Source organism: Schistocerca serialis, chromosome 2 (assembly GCF_023864345.2).
Source record: "Schistocerca serialis cubense isolate TAMUIC-IGC-003099 chromosome 2, iqSchSeri2.2, whole genome shotgun sequence".
Lineage (NCBI taxonomy): Eukaryota > Metazoa > Arthropoda > Insecta > Orthoptera > Acrididae > Schistocerca > Schistocerca serialis.
In genome coordinates this window covers 594633138-594651827 of record NC_064639.1, presented here as the reverse complement: position 1 = coordinate 594651827, position 18690 = coordinate 594633138, and positions in this window count along the sequence as shown.

Genomic DNA, 18690 nt, shown 5'->3' with positions numbered 1-18690 from the left:
TCACCTAGTTATAGTAATCATTGGCACTCATTGGCCAGTTACAAACCATCAGAAGTCATCATTCAAAACAGGAGCTAATGAATGGCATAGTATTAACATAATTCACCTAGTTATAGTAATCATTGGCACTCATTGGCCACTTACAAACCATCAGAAGTCATCATTCAAAACAGGAGCTAATGAATGGCATAGTATTAACACAATTCACCTAGTTATAGTAATCATTGGCACTCATTGGCCAGTTACAAACCATCAGAAGTCATCATTCAAAACAGGAGCTAATGAATGGCATAATTCACCTAGTTATAGTAATCATTGGCTCTCATTGGCCAGTTACAAACCATCAGAAGTCATCATTCAAAACAGGAGCTAACGAGTGTAGCATCAAGCTACTGGTATTCATATATAATAGCATGTAGGTGACATAATACAAATTTAAAATATAAGAAACAGTGGCATTCATTGGCCAGTTACTAAACGTATAGCAAGTATTGAATATTACAAAACATTTTTCATCATTCAAGTGACATACGACATATTTAAAATAATTATTGGCACTCTTTGGCCAGTGACAAACCATCAGAACTCATCATTCAAAATGAGAGTTAATTATTGGCATAGCATTTATAGAGTATAACAAAAATATTATTTACAGAAATTATTGGCATAGCATGTATGCATTATTGCGAAATATCATTCACTATTACTCAGAACTCATCATTCAAGTGACATAGGACATATTTAAAAATGTAACACACTGTAACTATTACTCAAGGTCTGTGGTTAGAAAACATTACTCAGAGCTCATCATTCAAGTGACATAGGACATATTTGAAATGTAACACACTGTAACTATGACTCAAGGTCTGTGGTTAGAAAACAACATTCAATTACTCAGAACTCTCTTAAACTGATAGCATTATTTGGGACTGGTAGTACTTTTTTTGTGTTAGCAATGCATTGCGTTGGGATCGATAATTAATTGCTGGGGCATGAAAATATTTACTTTTGACTTATTGCTACAAATGAGGATAGGTAACGTCATTCGTCATGAGTCAGCTGTAGCAAGGTTATGAAACAAGTAGAGTATATGTGATCACATTCTTGAATGACACACACAAATGGGTAAAAAAAATGCAAGTACTAGCACAGGTTTAATGACTAACTGCTTATAGCACATTAATTTCATGAATAGCTTCTCCTGGAAAAAATACAAAATGGATTATTAAGCTGAAAGAAGAAACGCATATTATGCTGAAAAGTAGTGAACTTCGAATTAACAGGTAATGAAACGTGTACTCAATATGTATGTACTCTAGCTGTCCTTTCCAAAACATTCAATCATTATATCATGCGACATACGACATACTGTCAAAACGAACTGCAACAAATACCTAAATAACTACATAGCATCTCTTAACTGATAGTAAATATATAAACTTCATCATTATTCTCATCTGCAAAGAAAAACATCATTATTCATATTAGCATAACTTCATTACTATCATCACCTGCAAAGAAAAACTTCATTATTCATATTAGCATATTCATTCATTATCATCTGCAAAAAGACACTTCATTATTCATTATTCATATTACCATTTACTTCATATAACTATTCATAGTATAGAGTTTCTTATTTCTAGCATATTTCGTCACTAAAACAAAGATGTGTAGTTCTGTCTGACAGCCTGCATCAATCGCCTCGTATTCTGAAAGAAAAAATTAGTTAACACTGCTATCATACGATGTGTATAGTATATTCTTGTTAATGCTTGTTAATTCTGATCCATTTACTCTTCATGACGAGGTATTGCACCTTCTTTCGTTCATTCCGAAGGTGAAATTCCCATTTCATAGTAATCCACTGTGGTTTGTTTAATTTATTTCTTTTACACGTTATTGCTTTCTGAAAATGATGAACAATGATTAATGTCTTGCATTTAAATCATATACCCATTAAATAAAAACTGGTTTCTAGTGATATAATTAAGCATACAGCATAGCATGACAGAAAACGTATTATGTCAAAAACATAGACAGTTTTCAAGTGCAAAAAAATGTACACAGAGTATCATACTGTAGTAGCAAAAAAAAAAAAAAAAAAAAAATGTAAAATAGTCACGATGTTGACATATGATAAGACAAAATGTCAAAGTCAACTGGTGTTTGTTACATCTTAAACATTTCATAGTGCATACAAACAAACAGGAAAACAATCATATATACATGAAAAATGGAAAATGTGCACGGTCTGATATATAACGACAAGAAAAGCGACCTGCTAACCTTACCTTGCCGGGCACTTGCCAAGAAAAAATACGATAATCATCAGTATGTGTTCATATAAATATAACTGCATAAATGGTCATATAAAAATCAGGAAATGGCATTATAGTGTGATAATTCATAAAGTATGTTCATTCAATAAAGTGTTTAATATTGGAGACATGGTGATTGCCTTTACTTTTTCCGGTTCTCAGAGTTTCGACGTGTACTACATTGGGGTGAGGAATGCTACGAATTCGATATGGACCTGCATATAGAAACTCAAATTTACTACATCTATTCTTTCCTCTGTTGGATAGATAGTGTGTACGTGCTAATATCTTCTGTCCAATGTGAAAGTCACGGCGCGTACAAACCTGTTTTTGCTATCTTCTCCGGCGCTCTGCGGCACGTTTGATGTTGTTCAGCGCAATGTCAATTATTTCATGGTGTCGTAGTCGACGAGATGTAGGAATGGATACTAATTCTTTAATTTTGTTAGGTGGTTCAACATTTTTCATTATAACAGTCGGAGATAGCATAGTAGATTAATTTGGTATGGAGTTAATTACATCCTGGAATGACAGTATGTGTGTATCCCAATCAATATGTTTTTTATGGCAGTATATTCTACACAGTTTACCAATTTCTTTCATTAGTCGTTCACAAGGGTTCGAAGAAGCATGGTACCTGGATATATAGATCGGAGAAATGTTTCTAGCTCGTAACGTACGTGTCCATATAGCAGATCGAAACTGTGATCCATTGTCGGAAATTCCTTTCAATACATGCCCTACATGAAATAGAAAATGTTTTACAAATGCATTCGAAAGGGATTAGCAGTAGCTTTGCGTAACGGAGTGAACGTAACAAATTTCGAAGTGAGTTCAACAGCGACAAAGATGTAGCAAAAACCTCTATTAGTTCTGGGAATCGGACCAAAAATGTCTACAGCGGCCATGTGTCTCAATTTAACAGGTACAATGGGATGTAATGGAGGAATATGTGAAGTCGTATCTGACTTAGCTTTCTGGCAGATTTTACATGACGCTAAAACTCGTCGAATACGTTTCTCCATGTTGGCAAAGTAACAGTTCTGTCTCAGTATAAGAAAACATTTTCTGGCTCCGTAATGTGCGTAACTTAAATGAGTATACCAGATTAATTTGTTAACAACTACGTCAGGAATGCATAGTAACCAGTTGTTGCTGTCAGGGTGAGAGCGGCGAAACAGAATATTATTGCGTACAGTGTAATGGTTTCTAATGGTAACATTATTCCTATCTTGCCAAAGGTGTTTAATTTCTTTCCATACGTTGTCTTTACTCTGCTCCTGTGCTATGTCTCGTAATGACGACGAAATGAAATTTTCAAATGCAACTTGTTGAATATACATGACGCTGAAATTTGCTTTGCAGAAGTTGGTTGTGATGTCTTGCTGATTGTTGCTGAGAGAACGGGATAGTGCGTCTGCTACAATATTTTGTGTACCGGGAATGTGAACAATTGTAAAATTAAATTCCTGTAAATAAAGTTTCCATCTGCTTAAGCTGTCGTCTGTAAATTTTGCGGAAAGTAAAAACTGTATAGCTCTATGATCTGTGTAAACGGTAGTGTGTCTTCCATAAAGAAAATACCGAAATCTCGTAAATGCCCATACAACACATAATGTTTCAAGTTCTGTGACAGAATAATTGCGTTCAGCAGGTGACAGAATGCGACTCGCAAAGGCGATGTTTTTAATTACTGTAGTACCGTCTTCTTCAATTTCCTGAAAAATGTGTACGCCTAAAGCGGTGTTAGAACTATCGGTGGCAATGGAAAAATTTCTAGTAAGATCTGGATGTGATAAAAGTGGTGCATTCAAAAAGCTTCTTTCAGATTCACAAATTCAGAATGTGCTTGGCTATCCCAGGACCAAATAGTGTTTTTAGCCGTCAACTGACATAATGTAGGGGTGTCTAAAGCAGAGTAATGAATAAATTTACGAAAAAAGTTAATTAAACCCAAAAAGCTGCGTAGTTGTTTCTTCGTCGTAGGAACAGTAATGTCACGTAAAGCTTGAAGTTTTTCCGGGTCAGGCGCAATGCCTTCTGCTGAAATTACATGTCCAAGAAATTTTATAGAAGTTTTGCCAATATGCGATTTACTGAGATTAACTGTGAGTCCTTGTGCACGAAAAGTTCGTGTCAGTTGTTCAAGAATCAGATTGTGTTCAGACCAGTTAGCTTCTGCAATAAGAATGTCGTCTACATACGTTATGATTCTGTCTTTCATGCAAAAGTGTGCATCGGATGTCGTCAAAACTAATAACATTTTCGTGAACAAGATTCTGTGTGTCAAAGGTATGACTTACGTTGCTGGAAGATGCAACCTGTACTGTATCTAGTCAAATTCTATCTGACGTGCTATTATTTGCGGGAGGAAGCTGTGGCATTTCGACTATTTGTACTGTTCTGTTATTTCGTCCTGACGTATTACGTTCGGGATGATATGTACTGTCTGGTTCATTCATGATAATATGTTGTTGCGGATGATTTTGCTGCTGATAAGACCGACTGTTATTAAACGTATGCTGAAAATTGTGCTCATTACTTTTACGTCTGTCATGATAGTCATTTCTATACGGTGCATTGCGATATGAGTTGAAATGGTGTGTTTTCTGTACGTACTGATTTCCTTGTTGCTGTGCGTTACTTTTTGGTGGAGCCGACGCTATACGTCCAGGCGGCGTAACATTGAACTTGGTTGACCTTGCAGACTGCATTGTTGGTTAGGTATGCTAACCGGCTGGCTTTGATGCTGTTGTAGGGAAAAGCCTCTATTGTTACCAAAATTTGTTTCCAGTTGCTGATAATTTTGTACATATTGATGATTAAAATTTTGTTAAATTTCTGGTGGTTGTTATTTGGCGAGTGTCTAATGAAAATTGTCACTTTCGGTCAAACTTGTCATATCGGGTTTTCTTTACACGTTTCTAATCCTAGATAGATCGATAGTTGAAGAGCTGTTTTGATAGATATAAAGGATAGTAGAAGAGAAGGCAGCAGTGCAGAAAACTAAAGATGAAATAGCACTACTACGGCTCGGGGCCCTGTGCACGCTACGGCACATATTCTTCGAAGTGTAATGAATCCCCTGAGGTCTATTATGCACTTCAAATAAATTTTAGTTTTGCGTTACAGGCAATGCCGGTGAAAATTCAAAAGCAAGTTGTGGTATCCAGTCCAATGCTAGTTTCTGCATTACAGGCGAAGCTGATGAAAATACAAAAATAAATTGTCGTATCCAGTTCAAAGCGTGAATCTGTGTTCTGTCATTATCAAGCACTTTAAATTTCCTAACAGATAGAAAGTGTTTGTAATAAAAATTATCGTCTCTGTATGTCTTAGCAGGTTCAGCATTGCATGAGAATCTGTTTGTCTGTGTCTCTTCGGATTCTAAGTTGCGTACTCTCTGTAAATGACCTAAATTATACAGGCTGTGTGAGTGTGAGAAATGTTCGGAATGTGGCGTATGCTGTGACGTGTTAGTGACTAAAACATTTTTCATCTCTGTTACCTCTTGCTGTAAAGTTGACAATTTTCTACGTAATGTATTATTGGACGAACCTATCTCACTGATTGTCAGCTGTAAATTTTGGAATTCAGGTGTTTGATTAAACGAAACAAGTGACGTATCGTCTGATTTGGTGTCATTATTACTTTCGATAACGTCAATACGACTGGCCAATTCATCATATTTTTCAGTCAGTGCTTTTACCTGATCATCGTTTTTATTACCACAAGCATTAATTTGTTTTTGTATTTTACGTGTGGTTTCGTTCAATTTTTTAACGTCTGCTTTGATGGCATCGGGATCCTGTATTAGTTGTAAATGTTCAAGTCTGTCGGTCACTGTCTGAAAGTCTACTGTGTGTGTGTCTGTTTTTGTTTTAAGATCAGAGATTTCATCATGTAATTCGGTGTTCAACTGTTTGATAGTATTAATTTCGTCTGATACTGTAGCAATATTGTTGTCTACGTATGTTTTTGCTTTCGTAAACAATTTACGCTTATCTTCCTGTCTCTGTGCAGTAATTGTTTCCATGACTTGTCACTTTACTTTATTCTGTTCCTGTATAAATATACGGTAACGCGTTTCACTGTTTTGTAGGTGGTGATTAAAACGTTCGTCAATTTGGCTGTTCTGTTGGTCAAATTTCGTGTCTACTTTTGCATCCAGTGTGCGTGAAAGTTCTGCTGGCATTAATTTAAACTCGTTGCGTAACTGTATTGCGTTTTCAGAGCATTGTTTAGCGACTGCACTAATTTCATCTTTAAGTAATTTCGTTGTAGCTGCTTGCGTATTCCTTAATTCTTGAGCAACAGATCTAATTTCTTCACTACTGCTCCTAGCACAAGCCTTAATTCCCTCACGTAATTGTTCCTTAGTATCATGACATTGCACGGCAACGGCTGTAATCTGTTCACTAAGCTGTTTGGAATTGTGATCTTGTTTTTCATTAATTTCATTAATTTGTTGTTTGAGATTTTCACTAAGTTGTTTGTGATTGTTGTCTTGTTCTTTCTTCGACTGTTTTAGATTTTCATTAATTTGTTTATTCGATTCAGTAACTTGTAGCAATAATGCCATAACTTGATCCAAGCCAAAATTAGCGATTCTATTTTTTATGCTGTGTGATGGTGTATCTGCATTTGTCACGTTTTGTGTGACCATTTGGCCATTCTCTGATTCTTGAAAAGGTTCGCCAATTGGCTGTGCACTGTTGGTCACTACCTCGGAATCAAATAAATCTGACGTATTTTGACTACATTGTACATCTTCGTGAGAAAAATTTATCTGTTCACTACGTAAATTTTGCAAATTAGGCGTGTCAAACTGGGCAGCGTTCATTGTAACAGAACGTGCCGCGTCATCAATTGTTACATTTACTGTGGACATCATTGAATTTGTTTGTTCATCATTAGGATCAAAATCATTACTAGTGGTCGGTACGTACTGATTGTCTGTAAATGGAGGATTATCATTAAGACACTGAGTGTCGCTAGTATTATCGGTCAAATTATTCGAATCGGCTATTTCACTCTTTGCACATCGCGATGTACTGTTAACAGTTTTTCGCGGCATTTTTCACAAATCAAAATTAACCACAGTATGAAACAAAGACAAAGCGAAATGGAACAAACACAATTACAACAAAGAGCAATAAATTGCCGATGATTTGTGAAAGAAAGAGTGACAAATTAGTAAATGCGTTGCGCCAGATGCAAACTACATTTAAGTAAATAAGAGCAGATATATGACTACTTCTCAGAGATTCACAAAGAAATACGATCCTGGCCGGATGTCGCCAAGTGTAACCTTCCCACAGAAAAATTGTAATTAAATAATTATTATGGATAGCGATTCTAATTTTTTGTGTAACCTCAGAACAAAATTGGTTCCCATTTATAGCCTCCCTACAGGAATTCATTCACATTTAACCTCCACACAAAATTTGTTTCCCATTTAATGTAAGCTCGAAACAGAAAAATTCCTAAACCTCGTAATAAAAAATAAATTAAGTAACCTGGTAGAATTTGGACGACAGCAGCGCTGCGTCATGGCCCTGCAAAAAAAAAGGAAAAATTCTTACCTCAATAATAACGGCGAATATATCTGCTCTTATATAAAAATTTTCCGGGACAGCTCTGTGCAATGCTGGCCGATAGACTTGTCATTTATGAAAGGAAGCAATTGATTTTTCTTTTGCAACAATAGGAATTATCATGGATTGAAGAAATTAGTAAATTCTTTAAATTGAAATGAATGTTTGTTAGAAATTACTTTATATCACGAAGATTATTATTAGGACATTTTTAAAAGATTTACATGGGACTTCACATAACATTACTAGATATGCGCAAGGCTGCTTTTTACCTTATACAATAATACTCAGGCTCCGGCATCGCTGCACCCGACCGGCCCAGCCAACATGATACACCAGACAGGACTGAAAAGCGCAGACAGGCGACTGCTCGCTAGCAACAACTAACTGCTACTGCTACACGGTTCGTACTGCAGTCAACACTGCTCTTTGGTCTCATATTCTCTTATAGCTTACATATCGCAGGCAGCACATACCTCTTACAGCATATCACAGCATATTCTTCCTGTCGATTAAATTTCGCGTCTTTTGCACGTCATCTTCGTGGAGTAGCAATTTTAATGGCCAGTAGTGTAGCTTCCAGTCGTCTCGGAATGGATAAAGACAGGTCCTGCATCGTTTTCAAGGGATTCTTATACCATTCTCGCTGCAAAATAGTGGTAGTCCAGATATCGATGATGAAGATAGATAGCGATCACACACCCTTATCTCTAGAGTAGACCACGAAGGCTCAGTGATATTGAGATCTGGTGACTGTGGTGCCCAGGAAAGTTTTGACTCATTCTCACAAAACCAGTCATGGACCATGTGAGCTGTGTGAACAGAGGCCCTGTCATCCCGGAACAAACCATCACCACTGAGGAACAAACACTGCACCGTGGAATGGACCCGATCAGCCGAAATAGTCGTATAATCGTTGGCAGTAATGCGACATTGCGGAGTGACCATGGGGTCTATGGAATGCCACGATATGGCTGCCCATATCATCGCTGAACTCCTCCCCCCATGTTTCACTTCTGGGACGTAAACTGTGCCAGAAGCTGGAAACTCTGTGAAAAAATACTCATTCGACCAAATGACTATCTTCCATCCCTTCATAGACCAGTTTTTTTTTTTTCGGCACCATGTATTCCTGTTACGCGCCTTTACATGACTGATGTGTGGTTTCTAGAATTCCAGCTCGACATACAATTCCCTCCTTATGAAAGTCGCTTCGTGTTGTTTTGATGCTGATGACAGGGTATGCGAGTGCGACATTCAGTTCTGCAATGACTTTTGCAGCTGTCGTCCTCTTCTTTTTCGTCACAGTCCTCTTCAGTGAGTGTGTGTCATGATCATTCAAAACACTGTAAGTAGGCTGTTTAGGTTTTTTTATTGGTAACGCCACCTCTGTATGAAAAATCACTGGCTGTGCTGTGTGCAGTCTGTGGGTAGTTTGCATTGTTGTCTGCCATTGTAGTGTTGGGCAGCGGCAGCTGGATGTGAACAGCGCGTAGCGTTGCGCAGTTGGAGGTGAGCCGCCAGCAGTGGTGGATGTGGGGAGAGAGATGGCGGAGTTTTGAAATTTGTCATGAACTGCTATATTTATACACTCCTGGAAATGGAAAAAAGAACACATTGACACCGGTGTGTCAGACCCACCATACTTGCTCCGGACACTGCGAGAGGGCTGTACAAGCAATGATCACACGCACGGCACAGCGGACACACCAGGAACTGCGGTGTTGGCCGTCGAATGGCGCTAGCTGCGCAGCATTTGTGCACCGCCGCCGTCAGTGTCAGCCAGTTTGCCGTGGCATACGGAGCTCCATCGCAGTCTTTAACACTGGTAGCATGCCGCGACAGCGTGGACGTGAACCGTATGTGCAGTTGACGGACTTTGAGCGAGGGCGTATAGTGGGCATGCGGGAGGCCGGGTGGACGTACCGCCGAATTGCTCAACACGTGGGGCGTGAGGTCTCCACAGTACATCGATGTTGTCGCCAGTGGTCGGCGGAAGGTGCACGTGCCCGTCGACCTGGGACCGGACCGCAGCGACGCACGGATGCACGCCAAGACCGTAGGATCCTACGCAGTGCCGTAGGGGACCGCACCGCCACTTCCCAGCAAATTAGGGACACTGTTGCTCCTGGGGTATCGGCGAGGACCATTCGCAACCGTCTCCATGAAGCTGGGCTACGGTCCCGCACACCGTTAGGCCGTCTTCCGCTCACGCCCCAACATCGTGCAGCCCACCTCCAGTGGTGGTGTGACAGGCGTGAATGGAGGGACGAATGGAGACGTGTCGTCTTCAGCGATGAGAGTCGCTTCTGCCTTGGTGCCAATGATGGTCGTATGCGTGTTTGGCGCCGTGCAGGTGAGCGCCACAATCAGGACTGCATACGACCGAGGCACACAGGGCCAACACCCGGCATCATGGTGTGGGGAGCGATCTCCTACACTGGCCGTACACCACTGGTGATCGTCGAGGGGACACTGAATAGTGCACGGTACATCCAAACCGTCATCGAACCCATCGTTCTACCATTCCTAGACCGGCAAAGGAACTTGCTGTTCCAACAGGACAATGCACGTCCGCATGTATCCCGTGCCACCCAACGTGCTCTAGAATGTGTAAGTCAACTACCCTGGCCAGCAAGATCTCCGGATCTGTCCCCCATTGAGCATGTTTGGGACTGGATGAAGCGTCGTCTCACGCGGTCTGCACGTCCAGCACGAACGCTGGTCCAACTGAGGCACCAGGTGGAAATGGCATGGCAAGCCGTTCCACAGGACTACATCCAGCATCTCTACGATTATCTCCATGGGAGAATAGCAGCCTGCATTGCTGCGAAAGGTGGATATACACTGTACTAGTGCCGACATTGTGCATGCTCTGTTGCCTGTGTCTATGTGCCTGTGGTTCTGTCAGTGTGATCATGTGATGTATCTGACCCCAGGAATGTGTCAATAAAGTTTCCCCTTCCTGGGACAATGAATTCACGGTGTTCTTATTTCAATTTCCAGGAGTGTATATGATGATATCAAGGTAAATACATTGTTTGTTCTCTATTACTATCTTTCATTTGCTAACTATCCCTATCAGTAGTTAGTGCCTTCCGTAGTTTGAATCTTTTATTTAGCTGGCAGTAGTGGCGCTCGCTGTATTGCAGTAGCTTGAGTAGCGAAGATTTTTGTGAGGTAAGTGATTTGTGAAAGGTATAGTTTACTGTTAGTCAGGGCCCATTCTTTTGTAGGGATTATTGAAAGTCAGATTGCGTTGCGCTAACAAAATATTGTGTGTCAGTTTAAGCACAGTCTTGTAATTGTTCAAAAGGGGACGTTTCAACACTTTCGTCTGTACTGTGACTTGTCGGATGATGGTCTCTCCGTAAGCAGCGTACGAGGTGGAATCAAAATTTTCGGGACTGGAAAGTAGGAGTAGATCTTTGCACCGCTAGATGGCGAGGGCTGCATATCTGATGAGTCAGTGTGCGTAGTGGCATTCAGCTGGGAAGGCGTGTTGTGTGTCCACAGTGACTGCCCTAATACTCTGTGTTTGGTGTGTGGTGATTTTGCGATAGATCCTCGAGCAGAACAGCGCGTGTGTATCAAATTCTGTGCGAATCTCGGGAAAAGTGTCACGGGTTATCACCGGCGACGAGAGCTGGATTTACGGTTATGACCCGGAGACAAAGCAACAATCGTCCCAGTGGAAGAGGCCGTGCTCTCCAAGACCCAAAAAAGCGAGACAGGTGAAGAGCAAGGTGAAGAGCATAATAATTGTTTTCTTTGACACCAAGGGAACTGTGCACAAAGAATTCGTCCCACCCAACCAAACAGTGAATTCCGCGTACTACTGTGACGTTTTGCGACGGCTCCATGAAAACGTGCGGCGACGGGGGGCGGCCCGAACTTTGGCGTCAAGGGAACTGGCTGCTGCACCACTACAAAGCGCCCTGTCACTCGTCCTTGTTCACCAGGACCTTTTTGGCAAAAAACAACATGGCGGTTGTACCCCACCAAACGTACTCGGCGGATTTGGCATCTTGCGACTTCGAGCTATTCCCAAAACTGATACTCAAGTTGAAAGGGGTTGGGTTGGGTTGTTTGGGGGAAGAGACCAAACAGCGAGGTCGTCGGTCTCATCGGATTAGGGAAGGAAGTTGGCCGTGCCCTTTCAAGTTGAAAAGCCGTCGGTTCGACACTATAGAGAGGATTCAAGAACATCGCTGGCGGTGATAAACACCCTCAAAGAACAGGACTTTCAGAGAACATTTGACCAGTGGAAGAAGCGCTGGGACCGGTGTGTACGTGCGTGTGGGAAGTACTTCGAGCCGGCCGCTGTGGCCGAGCGGTTCTAGGCGCTTCAGTCCGGAACCACGCTGCTGCTACGGTCGCAGGTTAGAATCCTGTCTCGGGCATGGATGTGTGTGATGTCCTTAGGTTAGTTAGGTTTAAGTAGTTCTAAGTCTAGGGGACTGATGACCTAAGATGTTAAGTCCCATAGTGTTTAGAGCCATTTGAACCTTGTCAATTACAACAGCACAACCTGCAGTCTTGACTAGTATCTGTATTTATGAACAAACATGCATCTCTCCCGGTGTTTCAACACTTTTGTGCAATCCCTGTATGTGTCTATTACTCGATCTGTTTGTGTGTTTCACCTGGCTACCCATATTCCACTCATCCTTGGACATAATCCCGTCAATAACACACTTTATCTTACTCTTTCTCTCAACTCGTATCTGTGTTCGTTTCTCTCTGTCACACACACACACACACACACACACACACACACACACACACACACACACATAAATACACACACTCACATACTTCTAGTATTATTATTTCTACTGATAATTAAATCGTGCAACGACTATAATGACGACGTTGTCTTATGCGTTATTCTAAAACAGTTATTTTTAAGATAGTCTTCTACACTATCAACAGTATCCGTATGTTGGGCGAGATTGGCGAGTGCGAAGTCTAGCGCTAAGCTGTCAGAGGCTGATTGGCGTTGATGTGTTGACGGTTGACAGTTTTGATCAAGAAAGTCTAGGTATCCATTAGCCTTTACTGAATGATAATGTGTACAAAGTAATTTGTTCTATTTCTTATTTCACTTACCTTCGTGACTATATATCAGTGGTAATATCTGCGCTCAAGAGAGAATGTGAGCAACACAGAATGTATGTTAGTGAAATCGTTTATATTGACTTAACACAGTTAAATGCTCTCTCATCTCTACGGCTTCAGGCTTAATGTACTTTTCAGTGTACCCTTGTCTTTTGTTTCCAACAGAGTTCGTTGCACGCAACAATTCATACATGTTCAGTTAGTTTCCTCGTGGAAAACTGGCCATAGTGCGCACACAAGTGGTAAGATACAGGCTGAAAAGTTTGTAAAGATGTTGCAGGATAGGCTCTGCTGGGAAACAATCGTCAAGAAAAAAGTTCGATACGTTGCACCTTAGATCATTATTGAAGTTAGTCAATTAGGCCATCGTGCGCGAATTCAAGCGGCCTGCCGAATACTATTAGTGACACTTGTTCTCATAGCGTAGGTGATAGCGCACGAGAATGCTCAGTTTTTGGCTCTAGTTCGATCCTTACTATCTTCTCAGGTCCAATTTTTCATTTACTTTCTTGTTCAGTTTTCGGAAGCCAAACGAAATACACATTTGGTGACACCGCCTCTGGCGGGCCGCTTGAATTTGAGCGCGGAACGGCCTGAGTGGCTAACTTCAGTGCTAATCTAAGGTGTCACATTACATTTCTAAGTTTTTGATATTATTTTCTGTTCATTTTCGAATATCAAGCCTTGGGGCGAAATGATGAAGGTACATATTTCTCTGTTGTCATCAGCGAGAGCCCTTTGTGAATACTAAACGTCATTTCTATAACCAAGACAGACATTCCGTGTTATAAGCAATTCTAATTCTGCCAATATATTCTTAGTGTAAGGTAACTGGTATAACAAAGGAGACGAATTACTCTGTAATGAGACATTGCGAACCAAGCGTTCCTTGTACGCAAAACACTCAGCGAACGAACCCGTTCAGCATCTGAAAGCAAGTAGATAGAGTAATACCGTATAATATTTTCAGAAAAAATCTTTGAAATTTGTATAACAATGACGAACGGTGTCTGGTTCAGTAAAAAAGGATGTGTCGCAAGAAGTTGATACTTCTCTGATTATCACTCATCAGTCTGATATGAGAATACACCGTGATGCCACGAATAAGGAAGAAAGACTTCTTATTCCCATAAAACTGTCAATATTTCCATACAGCAGTACCACAGTTTATTTTGTTTTCAGTTCATGTATAAGGCTACGAAGTGACATCGTCAGGTATTAGAAGTCCAAAATCGAGTGTTAGAAGTATCGTGAGTATTCGTTGGGAATCGGAAGATGTCGGGCTAACGATGGCACACTTTCCGCAATGTCTCCGCAGCAGGAGGAGGACAAATAAAAAAACGGTCGATGACCTGGTGGCGCTTTTGTTTTTGAGGCACGTCTCGTATCTGCTAACAAAAGTATCTTGGCTCGACAGGGTGCACTCTCAAAGAAAACCATCATAACGACCGGGAGAGTGGTGTGCTGACCACACGCCCCTCATATCCGCATCCTCAGTTGAGGATGACACGGCTGTCGGATGGTTCCGATGGGTCACTTGTGGCCTGAAGACGGAGTGCTATAAACAAGAGAAAGTCCAGGTTGACACAAGAGACATAATGAAACACACCAGCCGCCATGCGCTGTTGCCATTTTTCGGGGTGCACTCTCAAAGAAAACCATCATAACGACCGGGCGAGTGGTGTGCTGACCACACGCCCCTCCTATCCGCATCCTCAGTTGAGGATGACACGGCGGTCGGATGGTCCCGATGGGCCACTTGTGGCCTGAAGACGGAGTGCTATAAACAAGAGAAAGTCCAAGTTGACACAAGAGACATAATGAAACACACCATGACCACTGAAACGTCAAAACTTAAAATTTTTGAGAAAACTTCCTGAACGTTCGAAATCAGAGGCCAGACGAGGCACCTGGATTATAGTCCTTACTGTTTATTTAAGTCCTGAAAAAAGTGTTCAGGAAATTACAAAATGAAAGTGAAGGTGTAGGTATTGACAGAATTCACCAAAATAAAATTGGTCCTCATTGTCTAGCAAAAAAATGGCTCTTAGCACTATGGGACTTAACATCTTAGGTCATCAGTCCCCTAGAACTTAGAACTACTTAAACCTAACTAACCTAAGGACATCACACACATCTATGCCCGAGGCGGGATTCGAACCTGCGAGCGTAGCAGTCTCGCGGTTCTGGACTGAAGCGCCCAGAACCGCATGGCCACCGCGGCCGGCCATTGTCTAGCATTTGTGGACGATATTCCAATGCTTTCCGATATCAGACAAGAAGCAGTCCAGTCTGTGGAGAAACTACGTGAAATAGCAGCCTGAGCTGGGCTCCAAATTTCTTACGAAATGACGTACTGTATGGAAGGAACCGGATAAAGATACACCATTCAGTTCACCAAATCCAGCAAAATCTCTCAAGTAGACAAAGTTATGTATCTGGGAGAAGTTACTGAACTGGCGAAATTTAGAACCCTAGCTCATGAACACAGATTTATTGAGAAGCCTGCCGAAAAAAGTGCACGATTGACGTAAGAACTTCGGAACACGAATAAAACATTATCGAGAGTAAAAGAACTGGAAACTGCTAAATGAGTTCCGTCGCGCTCCCTAAATGGGCTCAAGGGATGATCAAAATGTCAGTATAAATTTGAAAACTTAATAAACCACGGAATAATGTAAATAGAGGGCTAAAAATTGATACACATGCTTGGAATGACATGGGGTTTTATTAGAATGAAAAAAATCTCATATTGCTAGACGCGTGAAAGATATCTTGCGCGCGTCGTTTGGTGATGATCGTGTGCTCAGCCGCCTCTTTCGTCATGCTTGACCTCCCAGGTCGCCAGACCTCAGTCCGTGCGATTATTGGCTTTGGGGTTACCTGAAGTCGCAAGTGTATCGTGATAGACCGACATCTCTAGGGATGCTGAAAGACAACATCCGACGCCAATGACTCACCATAACTACGGACATGCTTTACAGTGCTGTTCACAACATTATTCCTCGACTACAGCTGTTGTTGAGGAATGATGGTGGACATATTGAGCATTTCCTGTAAAGAACATCATCTTTGCTTTGTCTTAGTTTGTTATGCTAATTATTGCTGTTCTGATCAGATGAAGCGCCATCTGTCGCACATTTTTTGCACGTTTGTATTTTTTTGCTTCTAATAAAACCCCATGTCATTCCAAGCATGTGTGTCAATTTGTACCTCTCTATCTACATTATTCCATGATTTATTGAGTTTTGAAATTTATACTGACTTTTTGATCACCCGGTATATATATTGATTGCGAACCGACAGTGGACTCCCAAAAAATGAAGACCGTTTTATGTTGTGAGCCCCGGCAGATAAACAGCGGAGTGTCAGCGCGCCGTTGCTAGGCGGCAGCCAGGAAGTGGCGGCCCCGGCCCCGGCCGCAGCACGCCTCAGGATGGAAGTTGCGGTCTGCGCGGCCGCGACAACAATGGCTGGCGACTGCGCTTCTCGGAAGTGGGCCGCCCGCCGCCTTCCGTATGTGGACGGCCGCTGCCGGCCATCCAGCGCAGGCCTGCGCCTCGGACCCCCGCGACGAGCAGTCGCTGCGGGGGCTCTGTTCGCTCTCATTGTATAAGCATCGCAGTTGCTTACGGCGCATACACTGAGGTGACAAAAGTCGTGGGATACCTCCTAATATCGTATCGGACTTCATTTTGCCCAGCGAAGTGCAGCAGCTCGACTTGACATGGACTCAACAAGTCATTGGAAGTCCCTTGCAAAAATATTGACCCATGCTGCCTTTATAGCCGCCCATAATTGCGGAAGTGTTGCCGGTGACCTCACGATTAGGTCCCACAAATGTTCGATAGGATTCATGTCGGACGATCTGGACGGCCAGATCATTCACACGAATTGTCTAGAATGTTCTTCATACAAAACGCGAGCAACTGCTGCCTAGTGGGACTATGTATAAGAATTATATCGTTGCTTTGGAAAATGAAATCCATGATTGGTTGCAAATGGTAACCAAGTTGCCGAACATAACGATTTCCAGTCAATGATCGGTTCAGTCGGACCAGAGGACCCAGTAAATTCTATATAAACCCAGCCCACACCGTTAAGGAATCTTTTTTTTCTTTTTGTTTTCTTATTGGACATAACTCCTAAGGTCATCAGTCCCTAAGCTTACACACTACTTAACGTAAATTACCCTAAGGAGAAACACACACACCCATGCCCGAGGGAGGACTCGAATCTCCGCCGGGATCAGCCGCACAGTCCATGACTGCAGCGCCCGAGACCGCTCGGCTAATCCCGCGCGGCGTTAAGGGATCACCACCATCTGCACAGTCCCTTGTTGACAACTTGGGTCTATGGTTTCGTTGGGCCACACTCGAACCCTAGCATCAGCTCTTACCAATTGAAATTCGGACATCTGGCCAGGCCACGGTTTTCCAGGGTCCGACCGATATCGTCACGAGGCCAGGAGAGGGTTGCAGCCGATGCAGCGCTGTTAGCAACGACACTCACGTCAGTTGTCTCCTGCCATAGCCCATTAACGCCTGGTGCAGCCGTGTGGTCTGGGGCGTCTTGTCACGGTTCGCGCGGCTCCCCCCCCCCCCCCCCCCCCCCCGTAGGAGGTTCGAGTCGTCCCGCGGGCACCCGTGTGTGTGTTGTCCTTCCCATCAGATGATCAAAACGACTTGCAAAATGATTTAGGTAAGATATCTGCATGGTGCGAAAAGTGGCAATTGACCCTGAATAAAGAAAAGTGCGAAGTTATTCACATGAGTGCTAAAAGAAATCGGCTAAATTTCGATTACGCGATAAGTCACACAAATCTGAGGGCTGTAAATTCAACTAAATACTTAGGGATTACAATTACAAATAACCTAAATTGGAACGATCACATAGATAATAATGTGGGTAGAGCAAACCAAAGACTGCGATTCATTGGCAGAACACTTAGAAGGTGCAACAGGTCTACCAAAGAGACTGCTTACACTACGCTTGTCCGCCCTATTATAGAGTATTTCTGTGCGGTGTGGGATCCGCATCAGGTGGGACTGACGGATGACATCGAAAAAGTACAAAGAAGGGCAGTTCGTTTTGTATTACCGCGAAATAGGGGAGATAGTGTCGCAGATATGATACGTGAATTGGAGTGGAAATCTTAGAACAAAGGCGTTTTTCGTTGCGACGGGATCTTCTCATGAAATTTCAGTCACCAGTTTTCTCCTCCGATTGCGAAAACATTCTGTTGGCACCCATCTACATGGGGGAAATGATCATCAGGATAAAATAAGAGGAACCAGGGCTCGCACAGAAAAGTGCTCGTTTTTCCCGCGTGCCGTTCGAGAGTGGAACGGTAGAGAGACAGCATGAAGGTGGTTCGTTGAACCCTCTGCCAGGCACTTTATTGTGAGTAGCAGAGTAATCACGTAAATGTAGATTTAGATGTCGATGTAGCTTAAGTTAGTTTAAGTTAGATTAAGTAGAACGTAAGCCTAAGGACCGATGACCTCGGCAATTTGGTCCCATGGTCCTTACCACAAATTTCATTTCCATTAACGCCAAAATTGGCCGCACTGCCCTAGCGGGCACGTTCATCGTACGTGCCACATTGATTCCTGCTGTTGCTTCACGCAGTGTTGCTTGTGTGTTAGCAC